The 15,846-nt window shown below is 48.1% G+C and overlaps 13 non-coding genes across 13 annotated transcripts; all 13 read left to right on the top strand.

Moving 5' to 3' along the window:
• Positions 1-696: 696 nt before the first annotated feature.
• trnam-cau (transfer RNA methionine (anticodon CAU)) lies at positions 697-769 on the top strand. Its single transcript has one exon. It is a non-coding gene; the product is annotated as a tRNA-Met (tRNA).
• Positions 770-1,956: 1,187 nt separating this feature from the next.
• On the top strand, positions 1,957-2,028 carry trnac-gca (transfer RNA cysteine (anticodon GCA)). The gene has a single exon. It is a non-coding gene; the product is annotated as a tRNA-Cys (tRNA).
• An 856-nt stretch (positions 2,029-2,884) lies between these two features.
• On the top strand, positions 2,885-2,957 carry trnam-cau (transfer RNA methionine (anticodon CAU)). The gene has a single exon. It is a non-coding gene; the product is annotated as a tRNA-Met (tRNA).
• Positions 2,958-4,156: 1,199 nt separating this feature from the next.
• trnac-aca (transfer RNA cysteine (anticodon ACA)) lies at positions 4,157-4,228 on the top strand. The gene has a single exon. It is a non-coding gene; the product is annotated as a tRNA-Cys (tRNA).
• Positions 4,229-5,084: 856 nt separating this feature from the next.
• Positions 5,085-5,157, top strand: trnam-cau (transfer RNA methionine (anticodon CAU)). The gene has a single exon. It is a non-coding gene; the product is annotated as a tRNA-Met (tRNA).
• Positions 5,158-6,352: 1,195 nt separating this feature from the next.
• trnac-gca (transfer RNA cysteine (anticodon GCA)) lies at positions 6,353-6,424 on the top strand. Its single transcript has one exon. It is a non-coding gene; the product is annotated as a tRNA-Cys (tRNA).
• An 856-nt stretch (positions 6,425-7,280) lies between these two features.
• On the top strand, positions 7,281-7,353 carry trnam-cau (transfer RNA methionine (anticodon CAU)). The gene has a single exon. It is a non-coding gene; the product is annotated as a tRNA-Met (tRNA).
• A 1,195-nt stretch (positions 7,354-8,548) lies between these two features.
• trnac-gca (transfer RNA cysteine (anticodon GCA)) lies at positions 8,549-8,620 on the top strand. Its single transcript has one exon. It is a non-coding gene; the product is annotated as a tRNA-Cys (tRNA).
• Positions 8,621-9,476: 856 nt separating this feature from the next.
• Positions 9,477-9,549, top strand: trnam-cau (transfer RNA methionine (anticodon CAU)). Its single transcript has one exon. It is a non-coding gene; the product is annotated as a tRNA-Met (tRNA).
• Positions 9,550-10,744: 1,195 nt separating this feature from the next.
• On the top strand, positions 10,745-10,816 carry trnac-gca (transfer RNA cysteine (anticodon GCA)). Its single transcript has one exon. It is a non-coding gene; the product is annotated as a tRNA-Cys (tRNA).
• Positions 10,817-11,672: 856 nt separating this feature from the next.
• trnam-cau (transfer RNA methionine (anticodon CAU)) lies at positions 11,673-11,745 on the top strand. The gene has a single exon. It is a non-coding gene; the product is annotated as a tRNA-Met (tRNA).
• A 1,195-nt stretch (positions 11,746-12,940) lies between these two features.
• Positions 12,941-13,012, top strand: trnac-gca (transfer RNA cysteine (anticodon GCA)). Its single transcript has one exon. It is a non-coding gene; the product is annotated as a tRNA-Cys (tRNA).
• Positions 13,013-13,868: 856 nt separating this feature from the next.
• trnam-cau (transfer RNA methionine (anticodon CAU)) lies at positions 13,869-13,941 on the top strand. Its single transcript has one exon. It is a non-coding gene; the product is annotated as a tRNA-Met (tRNA).
• Positions 13,942-15,846: the final 1,905 nt, after the last annotated feature.

The raw sequence follows: 15,846 nt of genomic DNA, 5'->3' as shown, positions 1-15,846 counted from the left end.
CACGCGTTTTCAGTGTCGCTTTCCTGCTGTGAATGCCCTGTTTTTCCACGCGTCGAAGATTTCCTTTCGGATCTGGTGACTGGGAAGAACACTGAAGTCATTGTCCTGTTCATGAAACCAGCTGGAGATGACTTTCGCCTTGTGACATGGCGCGTTAGTTAGTGCCGGATTTCGCAATTAGGAGACGGGCTGGTCGTGGCCACGAAGGGGTGCACGTGGTCGGCAACAGTACGCTAATAGGCTGGGGCATTCCAGCGATGGATGCTTGATTGGTGTGAATGGGCCCAAAATGTGCCGAGATAACATTTACACCACACCGTTGCACCAGCTTGTGCTGTTGACGCAAAGCAGGTAGGGTCGTTCCAAGGATTCATGCCGTCCGTGCCAAATTCAGACCTCACGGTCCACGTGTCTCGGAATAAATCGATTTTGATCAGAGCGGGCTACGTTTCGGCAGTCTTCCCCTGTCCAGTTTTTGTGACGCTAAGCCCGTTTCAACCTCGGGCTCGTGTTCTTGGCTGTTTACGTAATTGCAATAATGATGGTGACATTGCCTTGTGACACGCTTGATGTGCAGGGGCACTCAATTCTATTTCAATTGAAAGTCAAGAAACATGGGTCGGACAGCACAACCTCTTGACCAAGTGCGCATTTTCTAGTCGACGGGGAGAATCACGGAACGGCACCTGGCTCTCGGCCTCGTTAGCGCAGTAGGGAGCGTGTCAGTCTCATAATCTGAAGGTCGTGAGTTCGATCCTCACACGAGGCAGCAGAGCTTTTGAGGAAGGAGCGACTATTGGACGAGGAGACTTGGCTTGGTGAAAATACATACAAAGGTCACGAAAACGTGAAGTTCATTTTTGCTTTAAAAGTCAAGAACAATGGGTACACCTGCGCTATCTGTTCAGTGCAAGTAATCTGACACCAATTTATCTCTTGAGCCTAATGCCTATGTCGATTTAAAGTGCCTGGCAGATTGTGTCGCTCAATCAGAAGTGAACCGCTGAGTGGCAGGAAGTTTGTTTTCCGCCCTGTCTCAGACAGAAAGATAGATTCACTTTATTGATCCCAAGCTGGGAGATTGTTTTGTTACAGCAGCACTTTATCAGACATGCAAAAAGAAAAACACATACTGTGCAACATGTAATAGAATTTAAAAAATCCAAAGAACAAGCCGACTTTTCGACGTACACATACAACATGTAACAATAAAAAAGTATCTATTTTTTATCGGATATATGCTTTGTACAGGTGAATGTGCATTAATCGTGCTAAGAACATGAATTGTAATGAATGCAAATAAGAAAACTGGGCAAAAGTGGCAGGACTGAATAGAAGAGAAACAAACCAACCAACAAGCAAATAAATAAATAAATAAATGCTGATTTCGTCCCCCAAATCCTTCAGAATTTTCAGCGTCGCTTTCAAGCTCAGAATGCCTCGTTTTTCCACGTGTCAAAGATTTACTGTTGGATTCTATTGTGACATCTTGCTGGACTTCGCCATTAGGAGACGGGGTGGTCGTGGCCACGAAGGGAAGCACGTGGTGGGCACCAATCCGCTAATAGGCGGGGGCATTCCAGCGATGCTTGATTGGTGTTAATGGGCCCAAAATGTGCCGAGAAAACATTTACACCACACCAGCTTGTACTGTTGACGCAAAGCAGGTAGGCTCGGTCCAAGGATTCATGCCGTCCGTGTCAAATTCAGACCGCACCGTCCATGTGTCTCGGAATAAATCGATTTTGATCAGAGCAGGCTACGTTTCAGCAGTATTCCCCTGTCCACTTTGATGCAAATCGAGAGGTCAAGGGTTAAGTCCGTTTGCCCCCTGTCTGGCTCATGCCTGCGTTAAGTTCCCGTGAACTGCGGCGCGCCGATCGTTGGTTTGAAGAGCTTGGCAACGATCGCTCCCTGCGACAATACGCCAGACATCGGAAAAGGCTGAGCTGTCTTGGGGGTGTAGCTCAGTGGTAGAGCATTTGACTGCAGATCAAGAGGTCCCCGGTTCAAATCCGAGCACCCCCTGCCTCAGTCGGTTCAGAGTGGTTTTAAGTGCTTTCCACTCTCAACCGTTCTTATGGTCAAGATGCTGGAGGGGCTTGTGCGTTCCTTCCCTGGCGCCGCAAAGTGTGGCTTTTGCTGCCAAAATGACGGCACGATCCACAAATCGTTGGCATGGTTTGGTCACGCGTTTTCAGTGTCGCTTTCCTGCTGTGAATGCCCTGTTTTTCCACGCGTCGAAGATTTCCTTTCGGATCTGGTGACTGGGAAGAACACTGAAGTCATTGTCCTGTTCATGAAACCAGCTGGAGATGACTTTCGCCTTGTGACATGGCGCGTTAGTTAGTGCCGGATTTCGCAATTAGGAGACGGGCTGGTCGTGGCCACGAAGGGGTGCACGTGGTCGGCAACAGTACGCTAATAGGCTGGGGCATTCCAGCGATGGATGCTTGATTGGTGTGAATGGGCCCAAAATGTGCCGAGATAACATTTACACCACACCGTTGCACCAGCTTGTGCTGTTGACGCAAAGCAGGTAGGGTCGTTCCAAGGATTCATGCCGTCCGTGCCAAATTCAGACCTCACGGTCCACGTGTCTCGGAATAAATCGATTTTGATCAGAGCGGGCTACGTTTCGGCAGTCTTCCCCTGTCCAGTTTTTGTGACGCTAAGCCCGTTTCAACCTCGGGCTCGTGTTCTTGGCTGTTTACGTAATTGCAATAATGATGGTGACATTGCCTTGTGACACGCTTGATGTGCAGGGGCACTCAATTCTATTTCAATTGAAAGTCAAGAAACATGGGTCGGACAGCACAACCTCTTGACCAAGTGCGCATTTTCTAGTCGACGGGGAGAATCACGGAACGGCACCAGGCTCTCGGCCTCGTTAGCGCAGTAGGGAGCGTGTCAGTCTCATAATCTGAAGGTCGTGAGTTCGATCCTCACACGAGGCAGCAGAGCTTTTGAGGAAGGAGCGACTATTGGATGAGGAGACTTGGCTTGGTGAAAATACATACAAAGGTCACGAAAACGTGAAGTTCATTTTTGCTTTAAAAGTCAAGAACAATGGGTAGACCTGCGCTATCTGTTCAGTGCAAGTAATCTGACACCAATTTATCTCTTGAGCCTAATGCCTATGTCGATTTAAAGTGCCTGGCAGATTGTGTCGCTCAATCAGAAGTGAACCGCTGAGTGGCAGGAAGTTTGTTTTCCGCCCTGTCTCAGACAGAAAGATAGATTCACTTTATTGATCCCAAGCTGGGAGATTGTTTTGTTACAGCAGCACTTTATCAGACATGCAAAAAGAAAAACACATACTGTGCAACATGTAATAGAATTTAAAAAATCCAAAGAACAAGCCGACTTTTCGACGTACACATACAACATGTAACAATAAAAAAGTATCTATTTTTTATCGGATATATGCTTTGTACAGGTGAATGTGCATTAATCGTGCTAAGAACATGAATTGTAATGAATGCAAATAAGAAAACTGGGCAAAAGTGGCAGGACTGAATAGAAGAGAAACAAACCAACCAACAAGCTAATAAATAAATAAATAAATAAATAAATAAATGCTGATTTCGTCCCCCAAATCCTTCAGAATTTTCAGCGTCGCTTTCAAGCTCAGAATGCCTCGTTTTTCCACGTGTCAAAGATTTACTGTTGGATTCTATTGTGACATCTTGCTGGACTTCGCCATTAGGAGACGGGGTGGTCGTGGCCACGAAGGGAAGCACGTGGTGGGCAACAATCCGCTAATAGGCGGGGGCATTCCAGCGATGCTTGATTGGTGTTAATGGGCCCAAAATGTGCCGAGAAAACATTTACACCACACCAGCTTGTACTGTTGACGCAAAGCAGGTAGGCTCGGTCCAAGGATTCATGCCGTCCGTGTCAAATTCAGACCGCACCGTCCATGTGTCTCGGAATAAATCGATTTTGATCAGAGCAGGCTACGTTTCAGCAGTATTCCCCTGTCCACTTTGATGCAAATCGAGAGGTCAAGGGTTAAGTCCGTTTGCCCCCTGTCTGGCTCATGCCTGCGTTAAGTTCCCGTGAACTGCGGCGCGCCGATCGTTGGTTTGAAGAGCTTGGCAACGATCGCGCCCTGCGAAAATACGCCAGACATCGGAAAAGGCTGAGCTGTCTTGGGGGTGTAGCTCAGTGGTAGAGCATTTGACTACAGATCAAGAGGTCCCCGGTTCAAATCCGAGCACCCCCTGCCTCAGTCGGTTCAGAGTGGTTTTAAGTGCTTTCCACTCTCAACCGTTCATATGGTCAAGATGCTGGAGGGGCTTGTGCGTTCCTTCCCTGGTGCCGCAAAGTGTGGCTTTTGCTGCCAAAATGACGGCACGATCCACAAATCGTTGGCATGGTTTGGTCACGCGTTTTCAGTGTCGCTTTCCTGCTGTGAATGCCCTGTTTTTCCACGCGTCGAAGATTTCCTTTCGGATCTGGTGACTGGGAAGAACACTGAAGTCATTGTCCTGTTCATGAAACCAGCTGGAGATGACTTTCGCCTTGTGACATGGCGCGCTAGTTCGTGCCGGATTTCGCAATTAGGAGACGGGCTGGTCGTGGCCACGAAGGGGTGCACGTGGTCGGCAACAGTACGCTAATAGGCTGGGGCATTCCAGCGATGGATGCTTGATTGGTGTGAATGGGCCCAAAATGTGCCGAGATAACATTTACACCACACCGTTGCACCAGCTTGTGCTGTTGACGCAAAGCAGGTAGGGTCGTTCCAAGGATTCATGCCGTCCGTGCCAAATTCAGACCTCACGGTCCACGTGTCTCGGAATAAATCGATTTTGATCAGAGCGGGCTACGTTTCGGCAGTCTTCCCCTGTCCAGTTTTTGTGACGCTAAGCCCGTTTCAACCTCGGGCTCGTGTTCTTGGCTGTTTACGTAATTGCAATAATGATGGTGACATTGCCTTGTGGCACGCTTGATGTGCAGGGGCACTCAATTCTATTTCAATTGAAAGTCAAGAAACATGGGTCGGACAGCACAACCTCTTGACCAAGTGCGCATTTTCTAGTCGACGGGGAGAATCACGGAACGGCACCTGGCTCTCGGCCTCGTTAGCGCAGTAGGGAGCGTGTCAGTCTCATAATCTGAAGGTCGTGAGTTCGATCCTCACACGAGGCAGCAGAGCTTTTGAGGAAGGAGCGACTATTGGACGAGGAGACTTGGCTTGGTGAAAATACATACAAAGGTCACGAAAACGTGAAGTTCGTTTTTGCTTTAAAAGTCAAGAACAATGGGTAGACCTGCGCTATCTGTTCAGTGCAAGTAATCTGACACCAATTTATCTCTTGAGCCTAATGCCTATGTCGATTTAAAGTGCCTGGCAGATTGTGTCGCTCAATCAGAAGTGAACCGCTGAGTGGCAGGAAGTGTGTTTTCCGCCCTGTCTCAGACAGAAAGATAGATTCACTTTATTGATCCCAAGCTGGGAGATTGTTTTGTTACAGCAGCACTTTACCAGACATGCAAAAAGAAAAACACATACTGTGCAACATGTAATAGAATTTAAAAAATCCAAAGAACAAGCCGACTTTTCGACGTACACATACAACATGTAACAATAAAAAAGTATCTATTTTTTATCGGATATATGCTTTGTACAGGTGAATGTGCATTAATCGTGCTAAGAACATGAATTGTAATGAATGCAAATAAGAAAACTGGGCAAAAGTGGCAGGACTGAATAGAAGAGAAACAAACCAACCAACAAGCTAATAAATAAATAAATAAATAAATAAATGCTGATTTCGTCCCCCAAATCCTTCAGAATTTTCAGCGTCGCTTTCAAGCTCAGAATGCCTCGTTTTTCCACGTGTCAAAGATTTACTGTTGGATTCTATTGTGACATCTTGCTGGACTTCGCCATTAGGAGACGGGGTGGTCGTGGCCACGAAGGGAAGCACGTGGTGGGCAACAATCCGCTAATAGGCGGGGGCATTCCAGCGATGCTTGATTGGTGTTAATGGGCCCAAAATGTGCCAAGAAAACATTTACACCACACCAGCTTGTACTGTTGACGCAAAGCAGGTAGGCTCGGTCCAAGGATTCATGCCGTCCGTGTCAAATTCAGACCGCACCGTCCATGTGTCTCGGAATAAATCGATTTTGATCAGAGCAGGCTACGTTTCAGCAGTATTCCCCTGTCCACTTTGATGCAAATCGAGAGGTCAAGGGTTAAGTCCGTTTGCCCCCTGTCTGGCTCATGCCTGCGTTAAGTTCCCGTGAACTGCGGCGCGCCGATCGTTGGTTTGAAGAGCTTGGCAACGATCGCGCCCTGCGACAATACGCCAGACATCGGAAAAGGCTGAGCTGTCTTGGGGGTGTAGCTCAGTGGTAGAGCATTTGACTGCAGATCAAGAGGTCCCCGGTTCAAATCCGAGCACCCCCTGCCTCAGTCGGTTCAGAGTGGTTTTAAGTGCTTTCCACTCTCAACCGTTCATATGGTCAAGATGCTGGAGGGGCTTGTGCGTTCCTTCCCTGGCGCCGCAAAGTGTGGCTTTTGCTGCCAAAATGACGGCACGATCCACAAATCGTTGGCATGGTTTGGTCACGCGTTTTCAGTGTCGCTTTCCTGCTGTGAATGCCCTGTTTTTCCACGCGTCGAAGATTTCCTTTCGGATCTGGTGACTGGGAAGAACACTGAAGTCATTGTCCTGTTCATGAAACCAGCTGGAGATGACTTTTGCCTTGTGACATGGCGCGCTAGTTCGTGCCGGATTTCGCAATTAGGAGACGGGCTGGTCGTGGCCACGAAGGGGTGCACGTGGTCGGCAACAGTACGCTAATAGGCTGGGGCATTCCAGCGATGGATGCTTGATTGGTGTGAATGGGCCCAAAATGTGCCGAGATAACATTTACACCACACCGTTGCACCAGCTTGTGCTGTTGACGCAAAGCAGGTAGGGTCGTTCCAAGGATTCATGCCGTCCGTGCCAAATTCAGACCTCACGGTCCACGTGTCTCGGAATAAATCGATTTTGATCAGAGCGGGCTACGTTTCGGCAGTCTTCCCCTGTCCAGTTTTTGTGACGCTAAGCCCGTTTCAACCTCGGGCTCGTGTTCTTGGCTGTTTACGTAATTGCAATAATGATGGTGACATTGCCTTGTGGCACGCTTGATGTGCAGGGGCACTCAATTCTATTTCAATTGAAAGTCAAGAAACATGGGTCGGACAGCACAACCTCTTGACCAAGTGCGCATTTTCTAGTCGACGGGGAGAATCACGGAACGGCACCTGGCTCTCGGCCTCGTTAGCGCAGTAGGGAGCGTGTCAGTCTCATAATCTGAAGGTCGTGAGTCCGATCCTCACACGAGGCAGCAGAGCTTTTGAGGAAGGAGCGACTATTGGACGAGGAGACTTGGCTTGGTGAAAATACATACAAAGGTCACGAAAACGTGAAGTTCGTTTTTGCTTTAAAAGTCAAGAACAATGGGTAGACCTGCGCTATCTGTTCAGTGCAAGTAATCTGACACCAATTTATCTCTTGAGCCTAATGCCTATGTCGATTTAAAGTGCCTGGCAGATTGTGTCGCTCAATCAGAAGTGAACCGCTGAGTGGCAGGAAGTGTGTTTTCCGCCCTGTCTCAGACAGAAAGATAGATTCACTTTATTGATCCCAAGCTGGGAGATTGTTTTGTTACAGCAGCACTTTACCAGACATGCAAAAAGAAAAACACATACTGTGCAACATGTAATAGAATTTAAAAAATCCAAAGAACAAGCCGACTTTTCGACGTACACATACAACATGTAACAATAAAAAAGTATCTATTTTTTATCGGATATATGCTTTGTACAGGTGAATGTGCATTAATCGTGCTAAGAACATGAATTGTAATGAATGCAAATAAGAAAACTGGGCAAAAGTGGCAGGACTGAATAGAAGAGAAACAAACCAACCAACAAGCTAATAAATAAATAAATAAATAAATAAATGCTGATTTCGTCCCCCAAATCCTTCAGAATTTTCAGCGTCGCTTTCAAGCTCAGAATGCCTCGTTTTTCCACGTGTCAAAGATTTACTGTTGGATTCTATTGTGACATCTTGCTGGACTTCGCCATTAGGAGACGGGGTGGTCGTGGCCACGAAGGGAAGCACGTGGTGGGCAACAATCCGCTAATAGGCGGGGGCATTCCAGCGATGCTTGATTGGTGTTAATGGGCCCAAAATGTGCCAAGAAAACATTTACACCACACCAGCTTGTACTGTTGACGCAAAGCAGGTAGGCTCGGTCCAAGGATTCATGCCGTCCGTGTCAAATTCAGACCGCACCGTCCATGTGTCTCGGAATAAATCGATTTTGATCAGAGCAGGCTACGTTTCAGCAGTATTCCCCTGTCCACTTTGATGCAAATCGAGAGGTCAAGGGTTAAGTCCGTTTGCCCCCTGTCTGGCTCATGCCTGCGTTAAGTTCCCGTGAACTGCGGCGCGCCGATCGTTGGTTTGAAGAGCTTGGCAACGATCGCGCCCTGCGACAATACGCCAGACATCGGAAAAGGCTGCGCTGTCTTGGGGGTGTAGCTCAGTGGTAGAGCATTTGACTGCAGATCAAGAGGTCCCTGGTTCAAATCCGAGCACCCCCTGCCTCAGTCGGTTCAGAGTGGTTTTAAGTGCTTTCCACTCTCAACCGTTCATATGGTCAAGATGCTGGAGGGGCTTGTGCGTTCCTTCCCTGGCGCCGCAAAGTGTGGCTTTTGCTGCCAAAATGATGGCACGATCCACAAATCGTTGGCATGGTTTGGTCACGCGTTTTCAGTGTCGCTTTCCTGCTGTGAATGCCCTGTTTTTCCACGCGTCGAAGATTTCCTTTCGGATCTGGTGACTGGGAAGAACACTGAAGTCATTGTCCTGTTCATGAAACCAGCTGGAGATGACTTTCGCCTTGTGACATGGCGCGCTAGTTCGTGCCGGATTTCGCAATTAGGAGACGGGCTGGTCGTGGCCACGAAGGGGTGCACGTGGTCGGCAACAGTACGCTAATAGGCTGGGGCATTCCAGCGATGGATGCTTGATTGGTGTGAATGGGCCCAAAATGTGCCGAGATAACATTTACACCACACCGTTGCACCAGCTTGTGCTGTTGACGCAAAGCAGGTAGGGTCGTTCCAAGGATTCATGCCGTCCGTGCCAAATTCAGACCTCACGGTCCACGTGTCTCGGAATAAATCGATTTTGATCAGAGCGGGCTACGTTTCGGCAGTCTTCCCCTGTCCAGTTTTTGTGACGCTAAGCCCGTTTCAACCTCGGGCTCGTGTTCTTGGCTGTTTACGTAATTGCAATAATGATGGTGACATTGCCTTGTGGCACGCTTGATGTGCAGGGGCACTCAATTCTATTTCAATTGAAAGTCAAGAAACATGGGTCGGACAGCACAACCTCTTGACCAAGTGCGCATTTTCTAGTCGACGGGGAGAATCACGGAACGGCACCTGGCTCTCGGCCTCGTTAGCGCAGTAGGGAGCGTGTCAGTCTCATAATCTGAAGGTCGTGAGTTCGATCCTCACACGAGGCAGCAGAGCTTTTGAGGAAGGAGCGACTATTGGACGAGGAGACTTGGCTTGGTGAAAATACATACAAAGGTCACGAAAACGTGAAGTTCATTTTTGCTTTAAAAGTCAAGAACAATGGGTAGACCTGCGCTATCTGTTCAGTGCAAGTAATCTGACACCAATTTATCTCTTGAGCCTAATGCCTATGTCGATTTAAAGTGCCTGGCAGATTGTGTCGCTCAATCAGAAGTGAACCGCTGAGTGGCAGGAAGTGTGTTTTCCGCCCTGTCTCAGACAGAAAGATAGATTCACTTTATTGATCCCAAGCTGGGAGATTGTTTTGTTACAGCAGCACTTTACCAGACATGCAAAAAGAAAAACACATACTGTGCAACATGTAATAGAATTTAAAAAATACAAAGAACAAGCCGACTTTTCGACGTACACATACAACATGTAACAATAAAAAAGTATCTATTTTTTATCGGATATATGCTTTGTACAGGTGAATGTGCATTAATCGTGCTAAGAACATGAATTGTAATGAATGCAAATAAGAAAACTGGGCAAAAGTGGCAGGACTGAATAGAAGAGAAACAAACCAACCAACAAGCTAATAAATAAATAAATAAATAAATAAATGCTGATTTCGTCCCCCAAATCCTTCAGAATTTTCAGCGTCGCTTTCAAGCTCAGAATGCCTCGTTTTTCCACGTGTCAAAGATTTACTGTTGGATTCTATTGTGACATCTTGCTGGACTTCGCCATTAGGAGACGGGGTGGTCGTGGCCACGAAGGGAAGCACGTGGTGGGCAACAATCCGCTAATAGGCGGGGGCATTCCAGCGATGCTTGATTGGTGTTAATGGGCCCAAAATGTGCCAAGAAAACATTTACACCACACCAGCTTGTACTGTTGACGCAAAGCAGGTAGGCTCGGTCCAAGGATTCATGCCGTCCGTGTCAAATTCAGACCGCACCGTCCATGTGTCTCGGAATAAATCGATTTTGATCAGAGCAGGCTACGTTTCAGCAGTATTCCCCTGTCCACTTTGATGCAAATCGAGAGGTCAAGGGTTAAGTCCGTTTGCCCCCTGTCTGGCTCATGCCTGCGTTAAGTTCCCGTGAACTGCGGCGCGCCGATCGTTGGTTTGAAGAGCTTGGCAACGATCGCGCCCTGCGACAATACGCCAGACATCGGAAAAGGCTGAGCTGTCTTGGGGGTGTAGCTCAGTGGTAGAGCATTTGACTGCAGATCAAGAGGTCCCCGGTTCAAATCCGAGCACCCCCTGCCTCAGTCGGTTCAGAGTGGTTTTAAGTGCTTTCCACTCTCAACCGTTCATATGGTCAAGATGCTGGAGGGGCTTGTGCGTTCCTTCCCTGGCGCCGCAAAGTGTGGCTTTTGCTGCCAAAATGACGGCACGATCCACAAATCGTTGGCATGGTTTGGTCACGCGTTTTCAGTGTCGCTTTCCTGCTGTGAATGCCCTGTTTTTCCACGCGTCGAAGATTTCCTTTCGGATCTGGTGACTGGGAAGAACACTGAAGTCATTGTCCTGTTCATGAAACCAGCTGGAGATGACTTTCGCCTTGTGACATGGCGCGCTAGTTCGTGCCGGATTTCGCAATTAGGAGACGGGCTGGTCGTGGCCACGAAGGGGTGCACGTGGTCGGCAACAGTACGCTAATAGGCTGGGGCATTCCAGCGATGGATGCTTGATTGGTGTGAATGGGCCCAAAATGTGCCGAGATAACATTTACACCACACCGTTGCACCAGCTTGTGCTGTTGACGCAAAGCAGGTAGGGTCGTTCCAAGGATTCATGCCGTCCGTGCCAAATTCAGACCTCACGGTCCACGTGTCTCGGAATAAATCGATTTTGATCAGAGCGGGCTACGTTTCGGCAGTCTTCCCCTGTCCAGTTTTTGTGACGCTAAGCCCGTTTCAACCTCGGGCTCGTGTTCTTGGCTGTTTACGTAATTGCAATAATGATGGTGACATTGCCTTGTGGCACGCTTGATGTGCAGGGGCACTCAATTCTATTTCAATTGAAAGTCAAGAAACATGGGTCGGACAGCACAACCTCTTGACCAAGTGCGCATTTTCTAGTCGACGGGGAGAATCACGGAACGGCACCTGGCTCTCGGCCTCGTTAGCGCAGTAGGGAGCGTGTCAGTCTCATAATCTGAAGGTCGTGAGTTCGATCCTCACACGAGGCAGCAGAGCTTTTGAGGAAGGAGCGACTATTGGACGAGGAGACTTGGCTTGGTGAAAATACATACAAAGGTCACGAAAACGTGAAGTTCATTTTTGCTTTAAAAGTCAAGAACAATGGGTAGACCTGCGCTATCTGTTCAGTGCAAGTAATCTGACACCAATTTATCTCTTGAGCCTAATGCCTATGTCGATTTAAAGTGCCTGGCAGATTGTGTCGCTCAATCAGAAGTGAACCGCTGAGTGGCAGGAAGTGTGTTTTCCGCCCTGTCTCAGACAGAAAGATAGATTCACTTTATTGATCCCAAGCTGGGAGATTGTTTTGTTACAGCAGCACTTTACCAGACATGCAAAAAGAAAAACACATACTGTGCAACATGTAATAGAATTTAAAAAATACAAAGAACAAGCCGACTTTTCGACGTACACATACAACATGTAACAATAAAAAAGTATCTATTTTTTATCGGATATATGCTTTGTACAGGTGAATGTGCATTAATCGTGCTAAGAACATGAATTGTAATGAATGCAAATAAGAAAACTGGGCAAAAGTGGCAGGACTGAATAGAAGAGAAACAAACCAACCAACAAGCTAATAAATAAATAAATAAATAAATAAATGCTGATTTCGTCCCCCAAATCCTTCAGAATTTTCAGCGTCGCTTTCAAGCTCAGAATGCCTCGTTTTTCCACGTGTCAAAGATTTACTGTTGGATTCTATTGTGACATCTTGCTGGACTTCGCCATTAGGAGACGGGGTGGTCGTGGCCACGAAGGGAAGCACGTGGTGGGCAACAATCCGCTAATAGGCGGGGGCATTCCAGCGATGCTTGATTGGTGTTAATGGGCCCAAAATGTGCCAAGAAAACATTTACACCACACCAGCTTGTACTGTTGACGCAAAGCAGGTAGGCTCGGTCCAAGGATTCATGCCGTCCGTGTCAAATTCAGACCGCACCGTCCATGTGTCTCGGAATAAATCGATTTTGATCAGAGCAGGCTACGTTTCAGCAGTATTCCCCTGTCCACTTTGATGCAAATCGAGAGGTCAAGGGTTAAGTCCGTTTGCCCCCTGTCTGGCTCATGCCTGCGTTAAGTTCCCGTGAACTGCGGCGCGCCGATCGTTGGTTTGAAGAGCTTGGCAACGATCGCGCCCTGCGACAATACGCCAGACATCGGAAAAGGCTGAGCTGTCTTGGGGGTGTAGCTCAGTGGTAGAGCATTTGACTGCAGATCAAGAGGTCCCCGGTTCAAATCCGAGCACCCCCTGCCTCAGTCGGTTCAGAGTGGTTTTAAGTGCTTTCCACTCTCAACCGTTCATATGGTCAAGATGCTGGAGGGGCTTGTGCGTTCCTTCCCTGGCGCCGCAAAGTGTGGCTTTTGCTGCCAAAATGACGGCACGATCCACAAATCGTTGGCATGGTTTGGTCACGCGTTTTCAGTGTCGCTTTCCTGCTGTGAATGCCCTGTTTTTCCACGCGTCGAAGATTTCCTTTCGGATCTGGTGACTGGGAAGAACACTGAAGTCATTGTCCTGTTCATGAAACCAGCTGGAGATGACTTTCGCCTTGTGACATGGCGCGCTAGTTCGTGCCGGATTTCGCAATTAGGAGACGGGCTGGTCGTGGCCACGAAGGGGTGCACGTGGTCGGCAACAGTACGCTAATAGGCTGGGGCATTCCAGCGATGGATGCTTGATTGGTGTGAATGGGCCCAAAATGTGCCGAGATAACATTTACACCACACCGTTGCACCAGCTTGTGCTGTTGACGCAAAGCAGGTAGGGTCGTTCCAAGGATTCATGCCGTCCGTGCCAAATTCAGACCTCACGGTCCACGTGTCTCGGAATAAATCGATTTTGATCAGAGCGGGCTACGTTTCGGCAGTCTTCCCCTGTCCAGTTTTTGTGACGCTAAGCCCGTTTCAACCTCGGGCTCGTGTTCTTGGCTGTTTACGTAATTGCAATAATGATGGTGACATTGCCTTGTGGCACGCTTGATGTGCAGGGGCACTCAATTCTATTTCAATTGAAAGTCAAGAAACATGGGTCGGACAGCACAACCTCTTGACCAAGTGCGCATTTTCTAGTCGACGGGGAGAATCACGGAACGGCACCTGGCTCTCGGCCTCGTTAGCGCAGTAGGGAGCGTGTCAGTCTCATAATCTGAAGGTCGTGAGTTCGATCCTCACACGAGGCAGCAGAGCTTTTGAGGAAGGAGCGACTATTGGACGAGGAGACTTGGCTTGGTGAAAATACATACAAAGGTCACGAAAACGTGAAGTTCATTTTTGCTTTAAAAGTCAAGAACAATGGGTAGACCTGCGCTATCTGTTCAGTGCAAGTAATCTGACACCAATTTATCTCTTGAGCCTAATGCCTATGTCGATTTAAAGTGCCTGGCAGATTGTGTCGCTCAATCAGAAGTGAACCGCTGAGTGGCAGGAAGTGTGTTTTCCGCCCTGTCTCAGACAGAAAGATAGATTCACTTTATTGATCCCAAGCTGGGAGATTGTTTTGTTACAGCAGCACTTTACCAGACATGCAAAAAGAAAAACACATACTGTGCAACATGTAATAGAATTTAAAAAATACAAAGAACAAGCCGACTTTTCGACGTACACATACAACATGTAACAATAAAAAAGTATCTATTTTTTATCGGATATATGCTTTGTACAGGTGAATGTGCATTAATCGTGCTAAGAACATGAATTGTAATGAATGCAAATAAGAAAACTGGGCAAAAGTGGCAGGACTGAATAGAAGAGAAACAAACCAACCAACAAGCTAATAAATAAATAAATAAATAAATAAATAAATGCTGATTTCGTCCCCCAAATCCTTCAGAATTTTCAGCGTCGCTTTCAAGCTCAGAATGCCTCGTTTTTCCACGTGTCAAAGATTTACTGTTGGATTCTATTGTGACATCTTGCTGGACTTCGCCATTAGGAGACGGGGTGGTCGTGGCCACGAAGGGAAGCACGTGGTGGGCAACAATCCGCTAATAGGCGGGGGCATTCCAGCGATGCTTGATTGGTGTTAATGGGCCCAAAATGTGCCAAGAAAACATTTACACCACACCAGCTTGTACTGTTGACGCAAAGCAGGTAGGCTCGGTCCAAGGATTCATGCCGTCCGTGTCAAATTCAGACCGCACCGTCCATGTGTCTCGGAATAAATCGATTTTGATCAGAGCAGGCTACGTTTCAGCAGTATTCCCCTGTCCACTTTGATGCAAATCGAGAGGTCAAGGGTTAAGTCCGTTTGCCCCCTGTCTGGCTCATGCCTGCGTTAAGTTCCCGTGAACTGCGGCGCGCCGATCGTTGGTTTGAAGAGCTTGGCAACGATCGCGCCCTGCGACAATACGCCAGACATCGGAAAAGGCTGAGCTGTCTTGGGGGTGTAGCTCAGTGGTAGAGCATTTGACTGCGGTTCAAATCCGAGCACCCCCTGCCTCAGTCGGTTCAGAGTGGTTTTAAGTGCTTTCCACTCTCAACCGTTCATATGGTCAAGATGCTGGAGGGGCTTGTGCGTTCCTTCCCTGGCGCCGCAAAGTGTGGCTTTTGCTGCCAAAATGACGGCACGATCCACAAATCGTTGGCATGGTTTGGTCACGCGTTTTCAGTGTCGCTTTCCTGCTGTGAATGCCCTGTTTTTCCACGCGTCGAAGATTTCCTTTCGGATCTGGTGACTGGGAAGAACACTGAAGTCATTGTCCTGTTCATGAAACCAGCTGGAGATGACTTTCGCCTTGTGACATGGCGCGCTAGTTCGTGCCGGATTTCGCAATTAGGAGACGGGCTGGTCGTGGCCACGAAGGGGTGCACGTGGTCGGCAACAGTACGCTAATAGGCTGGGGCATTCCAGCGATGGATGCTTGATTGGTGTGAATGGGCCCAAAATGTGCCGAGATAACATTTACACCACACCGTTGCACCAGCTTGTGCTGTTGACGCAAAGCAGGTAGGGTCGTTCCAAGGATTCATGCCGTCCGTGCCAAATTCAGACCTCACGGTCCACGTGTCTCGGAATAAATCGATTTTGATCAGAGCGGGCTACGTTTCGGCAGTCTTCCCCTGTCCAGTTTTTGTGACGCTAAGCC

This window comes from Neoarius graeffei, chromosome 4 (genome assembly GCF_027579695.1).
Source record: "Neoarius graeffei isolate fNeoGra1 chromosome 4, fNeoGra1.pri, whole genome shotgun sequence".
NCBI classification, from domain to species: Eukaryota; Metazoa; Chordata; class Actinopteri; order Siluriformes; family Ariidae; genus Neoarius; species Neoarius graeffei.
Note: the sequence above shows the minus strand (reverse complement) of the source record. Positions and strands in the feature narration are given on the sequence as shown.